The 26,605-nt window shown below is 48.9% G+C and overlaps 1 protein-coding gene and 1 pseudogene across 2 annotated transcripts in view; one reads left to right on the plus strand and one right to left on the minus strand.

Moving 5' to 3' along the window:
* Positions 1–26,605, plus strand: part of KSR1 (kinase suppressor of ras 1) — a 172,388-nt gene that overhangs the window by 62,516 nt on the left and 83,267 nt on the right. The window lies entirely within an intron of this gene.
* On the minus strand, positions 9,568–10,687 carry LOC126939460 (myb/SANT-like DNA-binding domain-containing protein 3; annotated as a pseudogene).

The raw sequence follows: 26,605 nt of genomic DNA on the forward strand, positions 1-26,605 counted from the left end.
ATTTGGTCATTATTGAGGACCTGCTGTATGCCACCACATGAGGCCAGATGTCCTTGATACGGAAATAAATAAGAAGACCTTCTAGTTTCAGACAGCATCTGTCTCAGTGAGTGAAGACTTAAAAAACCAATTCATGTGGGAGGCTGTTAGAGATGCTCTCACTGAAGTCTATCCTGTCCCCAAAAGGAGTCTGAAGGAGGGGGTTGGCAAGGGGGGAGCTGGCAAAGGCTTTGTAGGGAGCAGGACGTTCTAGGTGGAGAGAGCCTCAAAACAAGGCCCCAGAGGTGTGAAACAGCTTGGATAGATTAGCTTAGCAGCAATGAAGCAATAGCTACACCTTTTCATTTCTCAATCCATTTAATACTGGGTGGAGTAGCTGCACTTGTGAAATTTGGCGTGAACCTTAATATTCTTAAAGTGAAAGAAAAAGGCAGAAGGTATGTATTTCGAAAGCATCCTATAAGTTTTTTTTCTGTCCTTTCTCTGGGAAAATGTAGCTCTCTCCCGGAAAAACGTAGCAGTGGTTTCTGTTAACTCTGGTGTTTGCTGTCTGCCTGCCGGCCCAGTGCCCATTCATCATCTGAGTGCCCCCTCTTTACAAGGCACTGTGCCGATGGGGCTCAGAGCCTGACCTTGCTAGGCTCTTGCAATCTGGGGAGGTGGACATCTATGTTGATAATTGATGTTCTGTGCCGACCAGTTCTGTGGGAAAGTGGAGGTAGGAGCAAGAACTGTGTTGGCAGGAGTCGGGAAAGCTTAAGGCTGCCATGCTCAAAGGAGAGGGTAAGTGATGGACACTCCCTAGACCCTCCTCCCTCTCCACCAGAGGCATAGCCTTCATAGTGCTGGAAATGATCCATATCCCTCCATTGTGCTGTGGTGGGAAAAAGACAGGGAAAGAGCCCTCCAGGGAACTGGCGTTTGTTGTGGCCTGCACTGGCTGGGTCCTGGAGTAGGATGTGTGCATCATGAGCCCTGCATAGCACACTAGCGGTGAGGAAGTGACCGCTCAGGTGTTGGGTGATGTGTCTAGGGTCACATTACCTAGAAGAGTGGCAGGGCTGCACTTGCTGCAGGCTTGCTTGACCCTGAAGCCTTAAAAAGACCCTGAAGGGTATGGTTCCTCTCACCATACCGTGGGCTGCAGAACTCACTTCTGGGCCTTGTAAGGCCGCTGGTGGGTAGTGGTGACAGTGGGAGGAGTAATACCTGAACAGAGGCTGCCCTAAATAATGGCTTGTGGTGGTCAGCGCCTGGAAGCCCTGGGTGTGGTTCCCTGCAGAGAGGAGTTCTGAAGCCTCAGAAATGAGGTTTTTGTTTTGTTAAAATTGTCTTGGGCACCCGCTCTCCAGTTGCAGGTCAAGGCCTGCCCTGTGGCTCAAGTGTGGGGCCACATGGAGGTTGAATCAACTGCTCCCTTAGTGCTCCCAGGGGTGGGAGGACAGGAAATCCCTCCAGGATTGTTTAGTTCAGCAATACTCCTCCCCATACCTGTGTTACAGCTGAGGTAAGGAAGCCCCTTCGACCGCAGGCATTTGGTGATTCTATCATGTTGGCATGGTTTCTTCTCTGACCTGGCCATGGTGTGTTTGGTGCCAAGAATGGGCAGCCTGAGTGGTGATGGTCAGTCAGTCCCAGGACCCCAGCTGTCCACGTTCTCTGCACAGCCCAGCCTTGGATGCTTGCTTGTGGGGCCTGCCGTGTGAGTGTTTAGAGCTGACAGATTTGTGGGGGATTTCTGCCACTGTTAAAACCAAACCAAAAAGCAAGGAGCTCTACTGAGCTGTATGATTATTTAAGTTACAAACTGAGACAGGTTGTAGTGAGGGACCTAGAGTCTAAGACCAAAGGAAAGTCTATGGCACAAGCTTTGAACGTGGGCCGCACCACCTGAGAGCTGTGAGCTTTGGGAGGAGCTCTTCATCCAGCCCAGCTGGGAGTGGGGATAGTAAAACTGTTTCCCCAGCCGGGAGTGGGGATGGTAATACTGAACCTGGCAGGGCTGCTGTTAGACCATGGGTACTCAGTGCAGCAGAGTCTCTGTCAATGGCAGGGGTGACGCTTTGCAGATGGGAGAAGGGAATAAACTGTAGTTGGTGTCAGGCCCTTTGCTGCACCCTTTATACCGAATTATTTCATTTCACTCCATAACACCTCTGAAATAGGCTACACTGTTCCCATTTGACAGACACCAAAATGAGTTTCAGAGAGTTTCTGAAACTTGTCTAAGTTCAGTAGGAAATGGAGTTTAACTTTCAAATTCTTTCCACCTTGCCATGAGAAAATTTCCATTCCTGTAGAAGATAGCCTTCTATAAAGGGCACCAAAGGGATTTAAGTCACACCCTGGGACATATTCCTAGACCCAAGTGGTTTCTGTATCTTGTTATAGACCAGACAGTAGCAAATGCAATAGGTAAATGTATGTGCCTGTGGAGGGGGAGAATTAACTTTTTCCCCTCCCTGGACATTAACTCTGGAAAGCTTAATCTTCTAAAACTTAATCTTTAGAAAGGGCTCAGAAACTCTGCTTGGTGTGCATAATAAGTGCTGTGTCCCCTAAGGCATTTGTTAGATAAAACGAAAATTAAATAAATAAATAAAATGCTAATTATGCCGCCAGCCCTGAAGTCTCCTTGTCTCTGCTGGCTTTTCCGTGCAGAATGGGCACAGTGGAGCTTTGTTCTTCTGCCCCTTTGTCCGGACGAGGCCCCTCTGGGGCTGACTCACAGGCAGGGAGGCCAGGCCATGCCCGCCCAGGTTTCCCAGGCCCCACTGCCTCCAGCTCTCACTGGCCTCCTTTTCCCGAGGGTGGGGCGGCCCCCTTTCAGTGGATGGGAGGGGTGCTGCCTTCCCCCTTACCTATTTCTCCCAGTGGCAAAAAGGGGCTGAGAGTAGGTAGCTGGAGGGTGCGAGAGACGGTGTGATTCCCTGTTTGCCAGTTGGCCTAACTGGAATCTTCCTGAAATCAGTGTATCCCTGTGAGCAGACAGCAGGCACTAACTATGGGCTGTTTGGCCTTGGGTTCGCTTCCTGCCTTGGGCAGTCTGTGGAATGGAAGCCTGGTCCTTAAGCACTGGTGGCTATCACCAGCAGGAAGTTTGTTCAGCACCGTGGTTCTGAACCCTGTCCTCGTGTTTGAGTCACCTGGGTGCTTTTAAAAGACATCCATGTCAGGAGCACAGCCCTGGACCAGCTGACCTAGTACCTGTGGAGTGGGAACTGGTCCAGGCATCTCTGTATGTATACCCGCTGCAAGGGATTCTGATACATAGGGAGGGTGGAAAGCCCCTGGTTAGGATACCCGAGCTGAAAGGACTGCTCAGGAGTTGCTCATTCCACCCTTCAGTTTGCCCATGAGGACAATGAGTTGACAAATGCCACTGTTTTTTTTGAAACAGGGTCTAGCTCCATTGCCCAGGTTGGAGTGCGGTAGCACACTGGAGCCCCGACTTCCTGGACTCAGGCAAGCCTCTTGCCTCAGCCTCTTGAGTAGCTGGGACCACAGACATGAGCCAGCACACCTGGCTAGTTTTTGAGTTTTTCTGTAGAGATGGGGTCTCACTGTGTTGCCCAGGCTTTTCTCAAACTCCTAGGCTCAAGTGATCCACCTGCCTCAGGCTCTCAAAGCATGAGGATTACAGGTATGAGCCACCACGCTTGGCCAGCAAAGGGTACTCTGATGGAGGCAGGTGGGTTAGAACCAGGTCTCCTGAAGTCTGAGCTCCCACAGCACTGCCTGTTGCCCTGTTAATCCACACTCTTATGGCTATGGGAAAGGCAGGCAGTTGGAATTACGATGTTGATGATAAAAATGTCTGCTCATCACCCATGCTGGTAGGGAGACCAGTTTTAGTTAGGTTTAATTTCTCTGTTCTTTCCTTTCCCTGGCACATATTTACCATCACATCTTTTCACATGACATCACAAGTATTGATTTTCTAGGCCATGAGTTCTCGGAGGGCAGGTTCTGGGTAATGGCTGGGTTTTTGTTACAGTCATTGTTGTACACTGGTACCTGGCCAGAGCAAGCTTTCAATAAATGTTGTGGAGTGGAAAGGTGGATACCAGACCCTGAGCCTTGAGCCTGGCAGAGCGTCGCTCTGAGCCCCTGGGTTAAGTGGGTCAAGGCAGCTACCCTTTGCACTTGGGCAAGTTCACATGAAAAATCCATAGACAGGCAGAGTCATGAAAAAACAGAACTGAGAAGGGGCTATGAACTTGATCCTAGGAATACTGGCTTACCTAAAAATAAACAACCACACGATCCTCCACACAACTTCGGCCCCCGCTCCCCGCGGCCCTCCCGCCCAGCTCGCCTTTGCAGTGAGCAGATCCAGTATACATGTCACAGCTGGAATCTGGCTTGTGTTTGGAAATAAACAACTTGGCCCCTCTCTCTGCCTGGGATTTTCCTTTATCAGGAGATGCTCAAAAGCCACCACCCGAGATGAGGTGTTTCTTTCCAGCAGAGATGAGATGTTCTTTTCAGCAGCCTGCCTGAGAGCTCCAGGGAAAAGAGGGAGGATTTTGTGGTGGGACAAACACCTTTACAATGTCCTTTTCTGGTTGGTATTTGGAGAGGGCTTGAGGGAGTAGGCTGGATATGAAATAATTTGAGGGGTGAAAGCAGAGGACTAATCCACCAACCCCCCAGCAAGACTACAGTGGGGGAAAGTCTCTGTCTTGTAGGGGGAGACACCATAGATAGAGAGCAACGGGTGTACCGCTCTGAATGCTGGCTGCCCAGTTAGGTTGCTTTTTGCAGGGTGGCCTGTCCTCAGGCGGCAGCCAGGCAACATTTTGGGGAGATTAGCTCAGGGGATTCCTGTGTTTCTGCTATAGCTAGTTCAGAGTACTAAGAAAAAAAAAAGCATCCTGCTACCATCATGTTAGGTAGAAACTGGCAGTTCAGAAATGCATGGGGAGGAGCCTCCTCTCCCACACAGGGCCCTGGGGAGTGTAAATTGGTACAACTACTCTCAAGAGAAACTTGACTAGATATGGTGAAGTTAGGGATACACATACCCTATAGCCAAAAATTTTACTTCTAGTGTCTGTACTGGAAAAACTAGCATGCAAGTGCTCAAGAAGAAATAGATGTACATTGTAGCATTTTTGGTGATGATGAAAAGCTAGAAGGGACCTAAGAGCCTATTAGCCGGGAAATATATCAATAAATGATGGTTTACACAATGTAGTACTTTTCACCAGTTCCATCTGACTTACATGAACCAGCCCAACTACATTTAAGAAAAACGTTGGTAGAAAGGTTGACGAATATCTGTAGTAATTATTACCATTTCTGTAAGGTTAAAACAAAACAAAACAAAACAAAACAAAAACAAAGAGAAAGATACCATTTTTGTGTTTGAGTTATTTAGAAAATGAGAGACATGTTGCTGCCATCAAGTTGCTCACAGTCTGATGGGGAAAATTGGCAAATAAATAGCTGGAGGCTTCCAGATAGTGAATGTTGATGTTATTGACCAAGTTCCTTGTCTTGCAAGATATGACCAATTTGGAGGGGATATTAGATAAAATGGAGTTCAAATAACAGTAACTCAAACAAGTTAATTTTTCTTACACATAAGAGAAGTCTGGATGTAGGTAACCCAACATCAGTGTGGTGGATCTACAAAGTCATTAGGAACTCAGGATCCTTCCAGCTTACCCTTCTGCCATTCCTTGTCCTTATGTTCCTAGATGGCTGCTGGAGCTCCAGCTATCACATCAGCTTTCCAGAGAGCAGGATGGATGAACTGGAGAAGGATGTGTCCTGTAAATATTCCTTTTCAAATTACACAATGTAGTACTTTGTGGCACTTCTATTTATGTGTCATTGGCCAGGTATTAGTCACACAGCTACACCTACCTACAATGGGCCAGCTAAAACCTCAGCATTCTGTTAGGAAGAAAGGAGGGTGGAAAGTGGGAGGCCACCTCTAGATGATGAAAGATGAGATAATGAGTTTGGGTACCTCTGGCCCATGCAGGCTGGCCATCCATTTGGGGGTTAGATTGGGGCTGGAGCTTATGAGAGGAATGGGGTTCAGAGTTTTCTAAATTGGGAGGCATCAGCATGTAGGTGATTGTGGGAGTCCTGGGAAGGAGGCTGCTGAGTTGTCAGAAGGGTAGGAGAACTGGGAAGCTAGAGGTGGGCATGTCTGGGAGGAGAGACCACCTGGCCAGATGCCCCAGTGAGGTCAAGCAGGATGAGGGTGGGAGTGAGAACATGGACTCTGAGGGCTTCTGCAAGAGCAGTTTTGGTGGAGTAGAGAGACTAAGGTCAATGGAGGAGTAATACTGAACAGCTGAGGAAATGTGTCAAGATCTTTGAACTTGAAGGAAATGAGAGAGAGAAGGAGGAGTTGAAGAGAAAGTATTTCTTAAGGCCAGAAAGATTTGAATGCAGGTTTGGAGGCTGAAGGACAGCTAGACCTCCCCTCCCCATCCCCTTCCCAAGGAGGGAGGTAATGATGGGAGGTGAGGATAGGCAAATCTAGCAAGTACAGGCCAGTGGCCTCCAGTGTCTCTGCAACAGGGATTGTAGAGCATGAAACTGGTGAGATGCTGCCCCAGGAATTGGGGAAGAGCAAGGAATTAGATAGGATCAAGTCAAAGAGCTGCTAAGCCAGAGGAAGTAGGTCAAAACCTAAAACTTTGGATGTCCCCAACCCACCTGCACATTGAGTTTCCTCCAGTAGCAATTACAGGAGCAGAGAAGAAGAGATTACCCAGGATTAGAAGGCTGCAGGCAGAGTGGCAGGAAAAGGCAGGGAGGGGGGCTGTGGGGTCCTGGAGTGGCAGTGGTGTTGTGGAGTTCAAGCAGGGTATATTACATTATGCTATAAGGTGGAAGAGGGTGGGGCACATTTTAGAAATATTCCCATTAGAAATGGTAAGAAAGAAAAAAATCTTGTGCCCATGAAGTTGTAAATGTCAGAGCATTGTCTCATCGTTACTGAAAATGTGATCATTCCAGACACACAGAACTGTGCTCTCAGTCACCCGCATCAGTGCTTCTGTATATTCTGAGTTGCATTAATTTGCAGGCCACTTATTTAATATGAAACTGTGCCTGCTTGTTACTTGGTAGCAGACCTGGGAGCCAGGTGTTCAGATTCCAGCTCCGCCTCTTACTGTGTGAACTTGGATGGGGCTGTGTACAGTCAAGCAGGTTGTGCACTGCACAACGTGGTGAAGGGTTCCTGAAATCCAGACTACCCTTATTGCCAGGAATATGCCTTTTGTGGGTCTGTGCTGTGTATGTGCAGAGGATGTGAGGCACTCTTTCACCTTGCACAAAGGCACTGCATGGGTTGGTTCTGGCTCTGGCTTTGGGCAGGTTACCTCTGCGCATCAGTTTCTTCTTTCGTTGGGAGAATAAATGAGTTACCACATGTAATGTACTTGGAACAGTGCCTGACACATGGCTAAGAACCATGGTAAGGATTAGATGCCGATTATATGTAGTAGCGGAATGAGCTGAGCCTCCTGGGTCTCCTCTGAAGGCTTACCTTGAGTTTCCCAAAGCCTGGCATTTAGGAGAGGATATAGCTCTCCACCCCTTACAGTTTGGTCACTGAGTTTGCATTTTTTTCCCCAAAGATTACAAAGATTTCCAAAGGTTCTCTCTAAACCTTAAGCTTTTCCAGGTTGCAGCTGCTTAATCTTAAGGCAGGTGACCTTGGTGTTCCTGGTGCTTTCTTCGTCCGAAAGAGGATGAGGTAGTTGGGGCTAAGGACACCCCGGGTAGTCTAGCAAGATTTGCCATTCAGACATTTGCGTAAATCTTCTCCCTAAACATCAAACTGGAGAAATACAGGTGTGCTATAGGGAGAATGAAAACAGCCCTTTCCAATTTGGGACAGTTTGCTTGGAAGGTGGGGCCTTACCCCTGTGGCATCTGGATCTGTTCGGTAACTGCAACCTTCTTTTTTTTTTTTTTTTTTTTTGTCTTTCTTTCTTTCTCATGGTTCTTGTATGAATTCTAATTAAGAGACATTACATTCAGAATTATAGCACTCATAGTGATAATTTTCAGAAGACTATAACAACTTCTTTGCCACTTAAGGGGTACAAAGGGTGCAGCTGTTTCTCTGAATGAATTCTTAAATAAATTACTACTACTGTGTCTGGAATTGGTGGTTCTTGGTTTCACTGACTTCAAGAATGAAGCCGTGGACCCTCGCGGTGAGTGTTACAGTTCTTAAAGATGGTGTGTCCGGAGTTTGTTCCTTCAGATGTTCAGATGTGTCTGGAGCTTCTTCCTTGTGGTGGGTTCATGGCCTCGCTGACAGGAGTGAAGCTGTAGACCTTCGCAGTGAGTGTTACAGCTCTTAAAGGCAGGGCCTCTGGAGTTGTTCAGTCTTCCCAGTGGGTTCGTGGTCTTGCTGGCTTCAGGAGTCCTCGAAGCTGCAGACCTTTGCAGTGAGTGTTACAGCTCATAAAGGCAGTGTGGACCCAAAGAGTGAGCAGCAGCAAGATTTATTGCAAAGAGCGAAAAAACAAAGCTTCCACAGTGTGGAAGGGGACCCGAGTGGGTTGCCGCTTGCTGGCTCCAGCAGCTTGCTTTTATTCCCTTATCTGACCCTACGCACATCCTGCTGATTGGTCCATTTTATAGAGAGCTGATTGGTGTGTTTTGACAGAGTACTGATTGGTGCATTTACAATCCTTGAGCTAGACACAGAGTGCTAGACAGAAAAGATCTCCAAGTCCCCACTAGGTTAGCTAGATACAGAGTACCAATTGGTGTATTTTCAAACCTTGAGCTAGGCACAGGGTACTGATTGGTGCATTTACAAACCCTGAGCTAGACACAGAATGCTGATTGGTGCGTTTACAATCCCTTAGCTAGAAGTAAAAGTTCAGGAGCCCAGGTGGCCTCACCCAGTGGATCCCGCACAGACTGCAGTCGGAGCTGCCTGCCAGTCCCCAGCGGTGCCTGCACTCCTCAGCCCTTGGGCGGTTGATGGGACCGGGCGCCATGGAGCAGGGGGCAGCGCCAATGGGGGAGGCTCCACTGCAATGGGGGAGCTTAGACATGGTGGACTGCAGGTCCCCAGCCCTGCCGCGTGGGAAGGCAGCTAAGAATTTGAGTGCAGCGCTGGCAGCGGACACTGCTGGGGGACCCGGGGCAACCTCTGCAGCTGCTGGCCTGGGTGCTAAGCCCCTCACTGCCCTGGGCAGGTAGCGCTGGCCAGCCGCTCCATGTGCGTGCCGTGGAGCCTGCACTTGCACCCGCTGGAACTCGTGCTGGCCTGTGAGCGCTGCATGCAACCTGGGTTCCCGCCCGCACCTCTTCCTCCACACCTCCCCGCAAGCAGAGGAGGTCGGCTCCCGGCGTTGGCCAGCCCAGAGAGAGGCTCCCACAGTGCAGTGGCGGGCTGAAGGGCTCCTCAAGCGCCGCCAGAGTGGACGCCGAGGCTGAGGAGGCGCCGAGAGCAAGGGCTGCTAGCACGTTGTCACCTCTCATTACACTCGAATTTTCCTATTTGTAGCTGTGTTACAGGTTACTGACCGCAGGTCCATGTTCCAGACATTCTTTGCCAACACAGATTAATTAAAAGAGAGCCACCCCCAAAGCCTTAGGGTGAACTGGGAAAGAGAAAACAGGCCATTCCTTGGTAAAAGTTCGTAGTTTTCTTTCCCAATACATCTTTTTATTGAGAACTTCCGTTTTTATCCTGTGTTACTCCTCTGCCCGTCTCACACTCTCGCTCTATCTGCTGGATTTTGGCCACAATGCACCTCATTCATTTGTATCAGTTGCAGTTGTCAGATGGACATTTGTTGATGGTATTCTTCCTCATGCATCTTTTTTAAAGCACCTTCCTGAGAGGTTTTGCTCCTGTAGTTTTTATTGGTTGTTATTCTGACAGCTGAACACCAGGGTTCAGGTTGAGAGGTCCTCTCAACGTACTGGAAAACGTATGAACTCTTTCTCATCATCGCGCAGTTCTGTATTTGAAACAGCAAATGATTCTTGGGCCGTGGCATCGGGGTGGTATTCGGGCTCCTCCTGGGGGGCGGGTGGGGCTCTGTAGGAAGTAGAGCTGCTCCAGCAGCATGCTGGTGATCTCCTTCCCTAGGACAAGGGTACTCAGGAAGGGCGGAGGCTCCCCTTCACCTTCTCTCTCCTTTCATGGGCCATAATTGTTTTGGTCCGAGCCTTGATGTTCTCCCAGCACTTCTTCAGCTATTTGAAATCTGGCAGGGACAGCTCCGCTGAGAGTTGTGTTTGTGGGCCAGCGCCTGCAAGTACATTGCTTAAGGCCAATAGTTTGTGCATCACTTTTCTTATATTCCAGCACATATTTGTACTTTTCTACTAAAGCCAGCAGGGTGCTCTTTTCTAGTTCTAAGAAGTATTTGGCAGGTTTTATAATTTCATTGTTTTGCATTTTCCACTATATTTCTCCTGGCCGCTAGACATCCTGTAATCCCAGCTACTTGGGAGGCTGAGGCAGAAGGACTGCTTGAGCCCAGGAGGTCACGGCTACAGTGAGCCATGTTTGCACCACTGCACTCCAGCCTGGATGACAAAAGGAGACACTGCAGCGGCGTGCCCCGCCCCCCCCTTTTTTTTCTTTTTTGAGACAGAGTCTTTCTCTGTCACCTAGGCTGGAGTGCAATGGTATGATCTTGGCTCACTGCAACCTCCGCCTTCTGGGTTCAAGCGATTCTCCTGCCTCAGCCTTCTGAGTAGCTGGAACTACAGATGCCAGCCACCATACCTGGCTAATTTTTGTATTTTTAGTAGAGATGGCGTTTCACCATGTTGGCCAGGCTGGTCTTGAACTCCTGACCTTAAGTGATGTGCCCACCTTGGCCTCGCAAAGTGCTGGGATTACAGGCGTGAGCCGTGCCCGGCCTGACTTCTTGTTTGGGGCACAAATCAGACTGTATAAGAATCATGAGAAAAACAGTAATATCTTGGGCTTTCACCAAATGCTTTAATCCTGGTCAGCACTATCTTTAGAAGACATAAATTTCCATAGTTTCTTGATTTTAGGATATATTTCATAGTTTAATATTTCTGAAATTGGGAGGGTTTGTATGGTATCTTTAATGTAGTGTTTCTTTTCTCTCCCCAAATGCTGTTATTACATTGATTATGTGTCTCATAAATGAACATCCCTACCTCTTGTGGGTCATCCAGGAAGGAATTTGTTTTATTGGTCAGTAGAAAAGGCTCTGACCTAATTAGTGTATCAAGTAGGTATTCTGTGTAAGTTAATGCATTTATTTTATTTTTTATTATTTTTGAGATGGAGTCTCACTCTGTTGCCGAGGCTGGAGGGCATTGGTGCCATCACGGCTCACTACAACCTCCGCCTACTGGGGTTCAAGCGATTCTCGTTCCTTAGCCTCCTGAGTAGCTGGGATTACAGGTGCATGCCACCATACCTGGGTAATTTTTGTATATTTAGTAGAGAGAGGATGTCACCATGTTGGCCAGGCTGGTCTCAAACTCCTGACCTCAGGTGATCCGCCCACCTCAACCTCCCAAAGTGCTGGGATTACCGGCGTGAACCACTGTGCCTGGCCAAGTTAACACATTTAGTCTTTGGAAGAAACTGAAGCTCAGGACTAGGTCAGTAATTTGTTAAAGGTCACACCGCTAGAAAAGAGTAGATCCAGTACGTGAGCCCAGCTCTGTCTAACCATGATGTTCAGTTCTTTCTCCATCCCAGGAGAGACCTGTACTTCTTCACCTCTGGCTCCTGCTGTTTTTTTAAGCCTAGGATGCCCTCTTCTCTTCCTATTGAAACTTCATTTATGGGCCAGGCACTGTGACTCAGGTCTGTAATCCCAGTCCTTTGGGAGGCTGAGAAGGGAGGATCTCTTGAACCCAGGAGTTTGAGACCAGCCTGGGCAAGATGATGAGACTCTGGCCTCTACAAAAATTTAAAAAAAAAAAAAAAAATTAGCAGGGGTAATGGTGTTCACCTGTAACTCCAGCTACTCAGGAGGCTGAGATGGGCGGATTGCTTGAGCCTGGGAGTGTGAGACTGCAGTGAGCTATGATCATGCCACTGCACTTCACCCTGGATGACAAGAGAGAGGCCCTGTCTCTACTGGAAAAAAACAAAAAACAAAAATCCCAAAACAAAGCTTATACCACCTGTTCCCCAAAAACCTACTGGGAAAAAAAAGCTCCATTTATTATTTTTTCAATTTGAATAACATTTTGTGATTATAAAAATGATACCCGTTCTTTGAAAATACAAAAAAGTAAAAAATAAAACTTTTCTATTTCCAGTGTTTACATTTTGAGATGTTAATTTTGCTATAAAAATAGAAATTGACCTCAAACTTGAAAAAAGAAAATTAATGCCTTTAAGTTAAAATAAAAAAGATATGTGGAGATCATACTGCAAATGTAGTTTCCTTATCTTGAGTTGTTAACTTTCTAGAAGATTATGGGCATTGCCTCATATCATTAAATACACTGTTAAAAGGGACTTTAAAAAAAAACCAAAAAGTTGCCTCAAAGTTTTCTGTGATTGACACACCAGAATGTAGTTACCTACTTCCCCATGTTTGGCTATTTTAAGTTACACTTCCCTGAATAGGCTTATGCTTACACTTAATTGTTTCTTTAGGATAAATTCCTAGAAGTGGAGTCTGGCTCAAGGGGTGGGGGCCGCTTGTGGGGCTTCTGTTCCATCGTCCTGTTTCTCTGCTGCCCTCCAGGGGGGCGATGCCGTTCCACGCTCCTGCCATGCTCCTACCACAGCCACACTGGGGAGTCCCTCTGCCAGTGCTGCCAAACATCTACCCATATGTTTCCATGTTGTATTTCCTTGCTTATTATTAAGGTGGGAGGTTTGTTACCATTGCTGGCAGAGGTAACTTTCCTTTGAGATAAACATGTATATTTCCTTGGCCTGTTTAACTGACTTCTTCATGCAACCGCACTCATTCTTCAAGACCCAATTCAAAGCTCATCTTTTCCATGAACTTTTTCCAGACACCTGTCTTTTCTCTGAAGCTAGAAGCTTTAATTTTCATATTTGAATTCTCGCAGCCTGCGTGCATCTGAAAACGCTTGTCAAAGACACTTTTGCATTGTAACTTGATATCTTTGGCCCCCACTTGAATCTGAGGTCTTTAGGGTAGGAGATGGGTCATTCATTTCTGTATTGTTTGCAGGGCCTTGGCACCATACTGGGTAACTAGTGGGTACTGGATACTCTTGAATGGATGGATAGATGGACACACACTGTCCTTAAAAAACAAACCAGCCCATCCCACACCCATCAGCAAAATGAGTCTAATGCCATCTTATGAAATTGCTCTTCCTTCCGCATCTTTCCCTTTGGAATCAGTGAGGTTTTGCTCCATCTAAAGACCCAGCAGGGGCTCACGCCTGTAATCCCAGCACTTTGGGTGGCTGATATGGGTGGATTGCTTGAGCCCAGGAGTTTGAGACCAGCCTCGGCAACATGGTGAAACCCCATCTGTACAAAAAATACAAAAATTAGCTGAGTGTAGTTGTGTGCGACTGTGGTCCTGGGTACTCAGGAGGCTGAGGTGGGAGGATCGTTTGAGCCTGGGAGGTCGAGGCTACACTGAGCCGTGATTACACCACCACACTCCAGCCTAAGCGACAGAGTGAGACCCTGTCTCAAAAAAACAAAACAAAACAAAACAAAACAAAACAAAACAAAACACCCAGCAGGGCAGATGGAGTAACCGGCAAAGCTGGCCTTAGCGGTGAGGTTGGGCATGGCAGCCTGAGCAGGGATCTGCTCCAAATAGTACATCTACCGTGGGCTCCTGGACCTTTCTCCTTTTGCTAGAAGAGAAGCACCAGCACCCTTCCTTTTCCTCTTGTGACGTTTTAAAATGTATTATTACCATTCATAGCCTTATAAAATCAGTACACAGTAATTACAGAACATTTGGAAAACACAGAAAAGTAGAAGGAAGAAAATGATTACCTATAGCCTTCCCACTCAGATCAGCCCATTCATAAATGACATTTCTGCTGTGTTTTCTTTCAGTTGTGTTTTCCAGGCAAAGACTGTGTGTGCAAAGTTTTGCTTACGTAGTTCTTGCCATCCATCATGCAGATTTTTTTTGTCCTGCCTGTCGCTTAGTAAAATAACACAAAAAACTTCCTATGTTTTTATAAACCTGCTCAGTGGCTTTGTCATAGTTGAGTAGGTGTTTTTACCATCGCCTCCTTAGCTGGGCTTCTATTGTTGGGTCTTTGGGTTGTTTGCACTGTGTCCCTCTAGTAAACAATGTCGGGACGGACAAGTTTATGTTGGGTGTTTCCTTGTCCCTTTGCTGGTTGCCCCAGGCAGACTGGCCCATACCAGCCCTTCCCCGCTTCATTCTCCTCCCTTGGGGCCAGTGCCCCATTTGCCTCTCGGTTTGTGTTTCTCAGTCTCTGTGTGTAGCAATATGTTGAGAAATGGCTTCCTTTTTCAGGAAGAAAACTCAAGATGTTGAGCCTTGAGGAGGCCGTGCACAAAGGTGCAGAGTCCTGCCTGTTGGATCATGGCCTTGGCACTGCAGGGCGGCCCCCTTCTGCCTCACGGGCCCAGGGTTACAGAGGGTGCAGGTGACCGAGAGGCCACGCCTTTGGAGGGGCTGCCTGGCAAACCTTTTCCCCTGACAGTAAGCTGAGGGGGTGGCCCTGGTCATATGCTGCAGGTCTCTGGAGAGGGTATAGTGAATACCTGGGTCCATTTTCTGCCTGGTCCCAGACTCGGATCCGTCATGGCAGATCTGGCCCCCTGCGTTCTGTGGGCGAGTGTTGGGGGAGAACCCCTCCTGTGGGGTTGCTGAGATGTGTGCTGCGCTGGAGGTGGCTTCAGCCCTGCTCCTCTGAGCAGCTGCTTGGAACATGCTGTTGAGCTCCAGAGAGCACTTCGGCATACAGCCAGTGGCACCCTGAGGAGCTGCGGTAACAAAGGCCACTGCAGCACTCAAGGCTCAGGTTTGGATGGTGGAATAACATTGCCTGGGTTCACCTGACACCCTGGACAGTTACTTTATCTCTCTGTCTTTCACCTCCACGTGGGGATAGTAATAACACCCACCTCCCCGGATGAAATGAGTTAGCATTCTATACACTTCTTAAAACAGTCCCTGTTTGTTAATTAAAAATAGGGAACCAGTGTTACCAGCTAGACCAGTCGCTCACAGCAGGTTGAACCCAGGCCTTCTGCCGTCCAATATGGGGGAAAGAGTGCTGGACTAGAACCAGGAGACCTGGAGACCGTCCTGGCACTGCCTTCTACTTTGTGTGACTTTGACTGAGTCATTGTCCCTCTCTGGGCCTCAGTTTCCTCATCAGTTTTTCATCTATTTCTGTGAGATGACCTTAGGCCCTTCTTAGAACTTACAAGGATTTTGTAATTTAAAGGCATTTCAGACATCTCAAGACGAGTCTGGTCCTGCTAATAATCCCCACTGGTTGACGTGGTCCTTAGATGGGGCCGATTGCAAAGGCCAGAGGGCAGGAGATGCAGAGCCCTGTAGGATTTGCCCGGTTTTTCTCGGTGCGGGTGAGCTATCCTCCACCTGGAGGGTTACAGTAGCTGGGTCACCTGGGAACAGGCTGTGGGAGAACTGGCCTCCTTGGGAATGTGCTGTCCTGCATGGCAGAGGTACATTTCAGGTACGGGCTGCTCTGTGAGGCCACCCTGTGCTCCAGCCCGCAGCACTTGAGACTGACTTGCCCTGAGGTCTGTGTGAGCGAAATCGGGTCTTATGCAAGAGTGAGTGCGTGCATCTCCGCTTTGAGCTGTTACGTCAGAAAGCTAAATACAGAGAGCCCTTGCGACTGGAGAACTAGCAGGAGGCCCTCGCTCTGATTCTTTGTCAGCGGGTGGGATGGGGTAGGATGTGGCTTACAGGCCACTGTGGAGGAGAGGACTGTGCTAGGAAAGAGGTTGGAGCTGGTGGACTCTCTCCCAGGCACTGCTTTTCCCACAGGCCTTCTGGAAGGTTCTGGCCTCCTCCTGATCAGGTGGCAGAGCATCCCCGGGGCTCCTCACCAGGATTCGTGTGCTCTGTGTCAGTGATGTCTCCATCTGCATCATTGCTGGTGGAGCACAGTGGGAAAGGTCAGCCTTCAAACTGTGGAAGGTCAGACCCAGCGCCTCAAGCCTGGAGGGGCAGCATGGGGCATCAGCCTCTTATGAGTTTAAGTTGGCTCTGGCACATACCAGCTGGGTGACGTTGGCTTGGCTTCCTGACTCTCTGAGTCCTTTTTTATACATGAGAACATTTGTACTAAGATGCCCAGCATTGGTCTGATGGACAGTAGGCACCCTAAAAGTCTCAGTCATTCAAGGAGGTAATGTAACCCATAGTTAAGAGCATGGGCTGAGCAGCTGAACTTCCTGGGTTCAGTTTCTTGCTCTGCCACTTACTAGCCACATGATGTGGGACTGTTCCTCATCCTCAGTTTATGCCTCTGTACAATGGGGATAGTTATGTTAGGGCGTCTCTCATAGGTTTGTTGCAAGGGTTAAGTGAGTTAGTTCAGTTGTCCCTTGGTATCCACAGGGGACTGCTCCCAGGAACCCCCTAGGATACCAAAATCCAAATTCTCAAGCCCCCTCAGTACAGATGCAGATGCAACTTTTTTTTTTTTTTTTTTTTTCTTGGACAGAGTCTTCCTCTATCGCCAGGCTGGAGTGCAGTAGCACAATCTTGGCTCAGTGCAACCTCTGCCTCCAGGGTTCATGCGATTCTCCTGCCTCAGCCTCCCGAGTAGCTGGGACTACAGATGCACACCACCATGCCCAGCTAATTGTTGTGTTTTTAGTAGAGGCGGGGTTTCACCATGTTAACCAGGATGGTCTTGATCTCTTGACCTCGTGATCCGCTCACCTCAGCCTCCCAAAGTATTGGGATTACAGGCGGGAGCCACCGCGCCCATCTGTAACCATTCGTGTTTTAAAAAAGACTTCTGATCTGCCATTGAATCTATGGATAGAGAACCCACAGATCCTAAGTGCTGACTGTACACATGAAGTGCTTAAAGCAGTGTCTAGCGCATGATAGCCACCCTTGTTGGAGTTAGCTGTCATTGTCTAATTTCTTCAATAAGGGTGGTCAGTTCATTTCTTGGGAGCTTGGCAGCATACTGTCTCTCTTTATTTTGAGATGCATCCCCACTCTGTTCAGCTAGAGCTTGTCCAGGGTGAAGGGGGTGTGTGTGTGTGTGTGTGTGTGTGTGTGTGTGTGTGTGTGTGTCACCGCTTTTTTTCAGCCGTGTCACCGCTATTCAGGTCTGGAGAGAGCTCCCCTTGCAGCCTGTGGGCCAGGCCTCTCCTTGGCTGACTTCTTCGGGTTTGTGTATCTTGTTAGCCATCCTGGTTTGCCTGCCTCTTCTGCACAGACTGTGCTCAGAGGTTTGTGTTGCACAGTTTGGCTCGGGTGTGCCCAGCTTTTGACCTCCTGAGAATGAAGTAAGGGCCAGGAAAGCCATCCTATCAGTGTGAGTGTGTTCCAGCCACGCCTGGCCTTGTCTATGTTTGCCCCTTTTCAAGGAATACACTAGGGTAGCTTGGGACATGCGATGTAGATGGAGTCATCCAGGAATGTGTTTAAGAATCTTAAAGCAATAAACAAGTCAGACTAACTGCTTTCAAAGAATACAAGAGACTGGAATTTTCATGATAGAGATGGCTGACAATGAGTGTTAATCTATTTTAGCAGGCCTCATGTGAAGCAACAGACATCCCCCTCTTCCCCCATTTTACAGATAAGGAAACTGAGGCAGAGAGTGGTTAAATAATCTGAGTTAAAGCAGCTAGTCAGTGGCCGAGCTGGGATTTGAACCCTGGTCTGTTGGCCTCTAGGCCCCAGCACCTGACTATCCATCACTCTACTGCCCCTGGCTGGCATTCCTGGGATTATGCAGTGGCGGCATCCTGTCCCCTGAGCCCTTTCTCATCCCCCACTAATGGTGGTGCTGGTGATGTGAGCCCAGTTACAGCTGTGTTGCCTGAGGTGCACAGGGCCTAGGGGGATAACTGCGTTATCTTTAGCCATTGCTTATTAGAGAGGGTGGTCTTGCCTTCTTTCTCCCTCCCAGAGCTGGTATCACCTAAACCTTGCTGCCATTTTATTCCTGGGTTCCAGGTCTGATTTTTATTTCCCCTACATCCCTTACCTCCTTCCTCTGACCAGACAAAATGGTCCCTCAGGAAAAGAGCTTTGAGGATTATACAGTGGAGATGGCTGTGGCTAATCAGTGACCTTCTCAGATTGCTTAGGAAAAGCGTGATTGTCCTTGTCAGGACTTTCTTCCCTGAGAGGCATCTAAGAGGTCCCTGAGGTCACAACTGGAAGTGACCCTGGGTGGGACGCAGTATCTCAGGGGTGCTTTGTTTTAATCTATGAATTTAAAATCATGCTTTCCTGGGTGGGAGTTGGGGTGGGCAGTGGTTGTGAAGCTGGCGCCACAACATAGGATGGTGTGTAGCCTTGGCCATGTCCCTTTACCTCTGAGCCTTGGTTTTCAGTGAGGATCAGATGAGGTGCTGTCTTGCCAGAGCGCTCCGTAAACTCTGCAGTGCTGTGACTGAGTGTGAGGTGCTGCGACCAAGTATCCGTAAGGTACACAATCATCACATTGGTGTGTGCCACAGAAAGAACGGACAGTCATGTCACTAGGGGTAATTCTGGTCTCATTTGAAACTCAGCGTGGTGATTTGGTGCCAGAGGTGTTCCTTGGGCCTCTGGTACAAGTGGATTGTTAAAAGAGTGTAGGTGCTGATCTGCCCTCATGCATAGAGCTTCATTTCACAGCCGGTTGCTCTCCTTGTTCCGTGGGAAGCTTGCAGATACATTAACAGATCAACAATCGTGATCCTTCATCTGGACGCTTGCCTTCTGCACTCTTCCCCTGTCACCCGTCCTGGTTTTCCTATCAGCTGCCAAAGGCACAGCTTTGACGTTAAGATTAAGATTGCAGCGAAGGAAGACGGGAAGGAATCTTTGCTAGGAGCTCGCCGTCAGCCAGCTGCTGTGTCATACTGTTTTGTCTTCACAGTGATCTTTTGAGGCTGCTCTTTGCCCCTCATTTATAGCAGAGGAAGTAAAGGCTCAGACATTCAATTGCCCATGGGCCCTTAGCTGGTAGGAGTCAGGGGTGAGATGTGTACTTGGGTCTGTCTGACTCTAATGTCCATGGTCTTTCTGATTAAAATGATTAAATCTCCTTCTCTGTCTTGCCAGGAGCACCTAGGCCCACTCTTCTTTAGGGGATGGTATGCTTCCTGCCCTGCATATGGGATGGAGACGGGTGGATGGAAGGCTGGAGAGGGCCCTATGGGGCCTGGCCACGATGGCAGACACTGCCTCTCTCCAATTGCTTTCTGTCTGACCCACCTCCAGGGGTGTGGGGAAGAGTTGGAGATGGTACTGTTGGAGCAGCGGCTTGTGCTGTTGGCAAGCATAGGGTTCCCCTCTGCCTGGGAGACAGGGCAGGCACAGGGCTGAAGTGAGAGACAGCTGGGCTGGGGCTGCCTGTGGGCTGAGTGCCCTTTGAGGGTGGAATCTCCAGTCGAAGAGCCCCTCCCCGAGAAGCACCAAGTCCTAGTAAATCAAACAACAAACAGGGCTCTGCTTGGGCGGCTCATTTGCTGGAGAAACTCAGTGCTTCAGCTTCCTGCTAAAGGTATGCTGGTATGCCAGAAATTCCTTGGACAAGCAAGAAGGGAAGTCATGTCTTTATAGTAAAAACACTAATAAAACAGCTCTAGAATCTTCTCCTTCCTTTATACACCCTCACTACCACTAACTAAATTACCTTTTGTTCTTATCATTTGCTGAATTGCAGTGCTGCTTAATTGATTTTCCTGTCTTTGGTTTCTCCACACCCACTTCAATCTGTCCTCTTTATGGTTTCCAGAATGAGAATCGTTCAGAAATGCAAATCTGATCACGTTTTTTCCTTCGCTTCCTGCCCCATGCCTGTAAGATTGAGTGCAGATGCCTGAGTGCAGATTCCAGAGTGACCTTCTGGAACTTTGTAGGACCTGCATGAACTGGGTTCCCTGACTGAAACAAAAAAAGCGGTACCAGCCATTGATCTGGAGGGTCCAAGAAGGCCCTGCTCGTGCACTGGCCCCTGGGTGGGGACCATTCCATCAGGGGCAGGCCCAGGGCCACTCATTATGGTCTCTTCGTCATAGTAGTCAGGGCTCTGGGAGACTCTGTACTCTGTTGGACAAAGTAGCCACAGACCAACCCAGGTTCAAGGGGAGAGGAAATCGACCTCTAGATTGGAGGAGTGTCATATACTTTGTGGCCATCTTCAATCTGCTGTGGTCGTCTACACTCGTATGATAGACTCAGATGATCCTGTGACTACCCAGTAGGGAAGAAGAACCCTCACCACCCACTGCCAGGAGCAGGGGCTCCCCCACCTATTCTTTTTCTCTAGCAAATGCAAGATCTTACATAGCCTGCTTCACTCCCACACTCACCTTGTGCACTCCGGGAAACTGAGTCTTCATGTGTCTTCCTAAGTGCAGGGGTGCAGCTGGGGGTTGTATTCCCAAACACTCAGCATCAACTGAATCAGGGTAGAACAACAAGGATTCCATATCTCTAGCTCACGGCAAATGTCTGTTATATAATGGACTTGAAGGTACTCTAAGGTACTGCATGTGGTTTACAGTATGCCAGTGTCCTGTCCTTTTTCAAGGATATGTAACTCTCAGCCTCAGTTTCCTCAGCTGTAAAATGAGATTAATAATGGTACCTGGCTGGGCGCAGTGGCTCACACCTGTAATCCCAACACTTGGGGAGGGCGAGGCAGGCAGATCGCCTGAGGTCAGGAGTTCGAGACCAGCCTGGCCAACATGGTGAAACCCCGTCTCTACTAAAAATACAAAAAATTAGCTGAGCGTGGTCACGGGCACCTGTAATTGCAGCTACTTGGGAGGCTGAGGCGGGAGAATCACTTGAACCCGGGAGGCGGAGGTTGCAATGAGCCGAGATCAGGCCACTGCACCCCAGCATAGGTAACAAGAGCAAAACTCTGTCTCATATAAATAAATAAACAATAAAATAAAAATACCTATCAGAGGATTCATGTAGGTATTAGGTGAGATAATATAGAATGTATATAGCATGATACCTAGTACATAGGAATGCCCAGTTAAATAGAATATATCCAGTTGTGGTTAAAACAGTCCTGGAATACAAAAATTAACTCAAAGTGGATTAAAAACCTGAATAAAAAAGATAAAACAATAAAACTTCTAGAACCCAGGAGAACATGTTTGTGAATGTGGGCTTGACAAATATCTCCTAGATAGGAAATAAAAAAAGATTGTTAAGTTGGACTTCATAAAAATTAGCTGCTCTCTGAGATTTAAGAACTTTTGGAAGAATGCTTTTAGATGGCATGTGGTTCGAGGAAGAATGAGGGATACCTTTTTTTTTTACTGTTGTAGGTTTTCTGGAAGCCAGCAGGAAGCCTCAGCCTTAGAAACATTAGCCGTAGAAGGAGGTTTGGAATAGTGTGGACTTAATAGAACTACTTTTGGTTGCAAGTAACAGAAAATGTGACTGGAATAGGCCATTATGTTTCTCCTGCAATGAGTCTGGAGTTAGGTGGCACACATGTGCTGGTTTTGTAGCTGAACAGGGATGCTGTCTGGTTTTTCAGGCAGTTCTTGCCATCCTTGTGGTTGTGAGATGGCTGCTGCAGCTTGTCCGTCTTCAAAATGGGCAGGAGGTGTTGGCAGCCCCAAGATCTGTCCCATGCTTTCCCAGCAGGTCCCCTAGCAGGCAGGTCCTCCTGCCTCATTAGCCAAAACTGTCACAGCTAACCAACTTCAAGGGAAGCTGAAAGTGGGGACTGAATCATCATGATGGCTGTGCAGGGACCCCATCCAGATCAATTACGTCACACTTGCTGAAGCTGAGGCTCGTGGGCTGTGATGTGAAGACCGGGCTGTGAACCACTGACTGAGACCAGTTCATCACTGGGCTTTGTTCAGGACCCTGAACAAAACTGGGTCCTGTGAGCAAGGGAGAAGCTGGGAGCTGATATTAGGTGGAGATGAGCAGTCTGAGCATGGTGCTCCACCGGGCGTGGCGGTTCAGGCGCCCCTCATCCTTCTGGGGGAGTTCACACTGCATTCATTGATCCCTGGTGTCCGGGGCACTCATCTGTCCTTGCCCCTTGCCCCTGTCCAGCCCTTTGTCCTTTTCTGTGATGGCCTGAGTTGCTAAGCCAACAGTCACATCCCTGGAAAGGAAGCCCTCTACCTTTCCAGCATCGGGCACAGTCTCCTTCTCATAGTTGGTGCGCATAGGTCAGAGTTTAAGGTGCCTTGCCTTCCCCATCCCTCCCCTCCAGTGGCTCCCCATGGAACAGGCCTTAAGGATAGATAAGGGGTTTGGCCCATTGGCAGAAATCTACCTTTGCCATTAGGTGCAGCCTCTGCCTTTTCCCCTAGGCCCCTGCTTGGTAATTCACACCCAGGTCCCTTTCAGTGTGCAATGTCAGTAATACTCCAGGATTACCTGTTGTGATTGAGGGGTTGAGCGGAGGGAAAAACTAGTTCATGGCTGTGCGCTGTGGGCCTGGTGACCTTCAGACAAACACATGGAGTGTGTGTTTGAACTGGGACACAGGCCGTGCTGATGAAGGATCTGGTCTGTGGGCAACACCGCACCTGTGGCTCCTGACACCTGGGCCAGCACTCTCCTCAGCCTCCCAGCAGAAGCACCGAGCAGCGGGGCTGCTGTGTCATGGACGCTCATACTGGGACAGAACTGCTCTGCTGTCTGTTGCTTTGCCTTTCCTAGCCCTCGGTCAGGTGTCTGTGCGGACACATCTGTTCCCCCGACTTGTGTGGGTTCCTGAAAATTATGAACCCCTGCTGCTTATGACCGTTGTCCTTAGAGTCCAACAGTGCCTGGCATCGGGAAGAGGTTTGGTTGTTGGATGACTGGATGATGGGCAGAAGTTCTTCGTTGCCCTTATTCAATTGCTTCAGGCACAGGGGAGTTAGGGGGTAAAGTGGGTGTCTTTCTTTCTCATGATTTAGTCCTGTTGGTCCCCACAACCCCTAAGGACTGCTGGTACTAACAGCACATGAGGTATTGGGGGTTGTTGTATCGAATTGAGGTAGGAAGGAAAACTTGAAAGGCAGATCAAGACAGATCATTTACTGGCTTTTCAAAGAATTGCTTTCTGAAGAGCAGTGTTTGGACTCACCTTGGCTTTGCAGGTGGGAGCTGTATTAGGCTATTAGGTCAGGGAAATGCCTTACTCTTCAGTTCTGCATCTCACAACCTCCATGGCGCGTGAAATGGCCTAGCAGTTGTTTCTGAGAAAACTCGGGCCCTTGGCCATTCACCCTGGCCCAGCCCAAGCTCTGCATTTCCCAGGAAGCATCATGGCTGCTTTTAACCCATATTTGACCACATAGTCTCTTCTTTCCCTGACTGCTCATTCTTAGTACTGGAGCAGTGGGAACAAGTGATTTATCTAAGGTGGGTGCTTAGTTGCACAGAGGAACTAACTCATCAGTGCTTCCATACAGGGTCTCTTGCACCCACTGCTGCACCAGCCAAAGGCAGTCAGTCATACTCTTAGACAAGTGAGCTCGTTTTGTCTTAGCCTGGAGTTGAACCTCCCATCTACAGTCTGTTGTCAGGTCCTCAGACTTTGCATTCCCAGTGGAGCTGAGGGAAGGGCAGGAGGCCCTGAGTTCCCAGCTGTGGCCGTTCTCACCCCTGGCCTCCTTGGGAACGTCTCCACTTGTGGTCTGGGTTAGACTTGTTTGTTTGTGTTTGAAGTTCCCCGACTCCGAGTTTGACGTCAAGGCAGGATTGCTGGTGGGAGGCTTGGCGGGGAGGTTGTCTCTACACAAATGCAAAAGCCTGGCAGCTTCCCCAGGAGAGTGCGGGTGCGGGCGGGGCTGGGCGAGGGCTGGCTGTTGCGAAATGCCCAGCTCAAGGATTGAGGTCACTTGTACTTTCTCCTCTCCTCGCCCCACTTTCCCCGTGTGCTTCTCCTGCTCTGCCCCATGCCCATGAATGTCAGCCCCCGTGGGTGCCCTTGAGGGCTGGGTAGTGCTGGAGCCAAGGGCTGTCTCTGGTGCCCTTGGAGCTGGGTGCCGTGGTTGCTGCATGCCTGTGCGTGGAACTGTCAGCTGCATCACAACCTCCAGAGGCCTCCTTACATTCTCAGAAATCATTTTGCAACAAGTTGGCCATGGCAGCAAGGCTAGACTGCTTAGCTGACTGGGTTGGCGGGAAGTTCCCAGAAACGCACTCCAGCTTTGGGAAGGAAGTGGAAGATGTAAGGGGAGCTTCCCCGAGGCGTGGACAGGACGGGCCAATAGTGGAGGAGGAGCAGCAGCTTCAGGGACCACTGGAGGGAAGGCTGGAGTAAGTCGCCAGGGCTTTGGTGGCATCCTGAGGTTTGGGATGGTGTAGTCAGCGACTTGGCAGGAGCAAAGACTGCTGTGGGCACCACATAAGAGTCTGTTGCTGCCCACTGAGGAGGAGGGAGTCGGGGTCTTGTGGGTGCTGGTGAGCTGGAAGCTGTCCAGGAACTGCACCTGCCACAGGAGGACTAAATAGAACAAGAGGCAAGTGATGGACGAGTGGAGTGGCTGTCCAGTTGCTTCATGTCACTCTGTAAAGCATGCTAGGATCTTCTTAAAAGGGATGGCCTCAGGTTATAGGCGGGATGATGGCTAGTTTTAATGAATGTAGTGCTGGCTTAGAGCCAGGGGTGGGGTACAGCCCAGAGGGTAGGTTACTGCAAGTCAGGACCAGAGGTGGTGGCCCAGTTGGGTGGCTAGATACATTTAGAGGGTGTGGGCAAGCCTGTGGCTCTTATTCACAGGATTCACTGCCTGGAACAGTCTAGGCGTGGCTGGATTTTGGGCTTTGGATCGCAAAAGAGGTAGACCCTGCCCACTGCCATCCTGCTTGTACCAGTCAAGACAGCTTGGGGTGTGGGTTGCAGGAGTCATTATTTTGAGAGGTGCATAGAGAGCATTAGATTGAGGTTGGAATGCCTTCTTTAACCATAGGATTCAAGAAGGTTACAAAGCCTGGTGCCTTGGTTTCCTCATTGTGAGATGGGAATAATGAAGTACACCTTTAAGTCTTATGGGTTTCACATGTGTGGTTTCATGATTTGCGAGTGATGGTAAAGGATGAGCAGTGACTTGTCATTTGGCTGAGGCTGGACTCGATGGCAGGCATGCGGGTGAGCATCCCTGTGCCAGTGAGTGAGGCCAGTGTGCTGCCCAGCACCCATATCCCGATATAGCTTTGTTTTTCTTTACTCAATGTTGAGTACACAGTACATCCCATCAGAAGTCTGGAAGGGTCTGTAGTGTTTTCAGTTACACATGACTGTATTTTGTGGAGGGAATGATGTGCTTTAGGGACATTGCCAGCTTTTGGGTTGTGTGTGAAGATTGGAACATCAGTCACTCTTGTGCTATCAGGGATCTACTCTAATTCCTAGCTTCTGGAATTTTCACTGACAATCCAGGCAGAGGAAGTGATATGGTACAATACATAAGGAAGAGATTGTTAACACTGCTAGATTGACAAATGAGTATTGACATGATTCTGTAACTGAGGGAGCCTGCTACTATACATAGGAAACTGGTGTCCATGTTAACCTGTGCCTTGGATTCATTTGTTCATTTATATGTTAACATCTGTGACATCTGTCATGACAGATTTAGCCTCCTGCCCTGCTTCTGAGACATGAAGACTTGGGCCACTGAGAGCGTCCTGTGGCAGCCAACGACCAAAGTCAGGGTTAGGGTGACAACCTGTAATAGGCCTTGGCATCTGGCTGCTAACGTAGCCAAGATCATGTGTTTGAGAGTTGCCCACAGAAGAGACCTCCCCATCTCAGGCCCTGCAATTTTAGAGTGGAGCTGACTTTGTTTGCAAAGTCAGTCGTCTGGAAAGAGGTGTTTTTTGCAAAGGTGCAAAAAAGCCTGGGTGGGGTATAATCCAAATGGCACCTGTCGAAAGTCTTCATGCTCCTCCTTTTCGAGGTCATTCTGCAGGCTGAGCAGGAGTAACACTAACAGAGTTCTATTTAGTGAGCACTTTATGTGTTCTGAACATTGGACTAAACACTTTACTTACATGAGTCTGCAGCAAATTCTCAGCAGTGCTGTGGGGCATGTATTATATTTTCTCTGCTTTACAGAGGAGGAGACTAAGATGACACGATCTAGATCCTGCCACACAGCTGATGTGTGATGGTGCAAAAGGTACAGCCTCCTGGCTGCCAAACCCAAGCTTCTCGCAGGAGGGATGGCACCACTAACTAATGGTAGGCATGGCCTCTGACCAGTCAGAACAGGTGCTGGTGGTAAACAGGAGGCGTGGGTCGTCTGCCTGTCACTGCGGCACTGCCCAGCCAGTCCAGCACAATGACTGGCCCGTCCCTGTCCACACATCCTGTGGCAGCCCATGGGAGCTTTCTGCCTGGACTACCACTTTAGCTGGTGCTAAATGGTCTCGCTTTTAGAGGCAAGGCAGCTATTGCTCCAGCTCCACTGTGGCAGCCTCCAAGGGATGGTTGGTTCTGTGGCCGCAGAGGAACCCAG

The sequence above is a fragment of the Macaca thibetana genome, chromosome 16 (assembly GCF_024542745.1).
Source record: "Macaca thibetana thibetana isolate TM-01 chromosome 16, ASM2454274v1, whole genome shotgun sequence".
NCBI lineage: Eukaryota > Metazoa > Chordata > Mammalia > Primates > Cercopithecidae > Macaca > Macaca thibetana.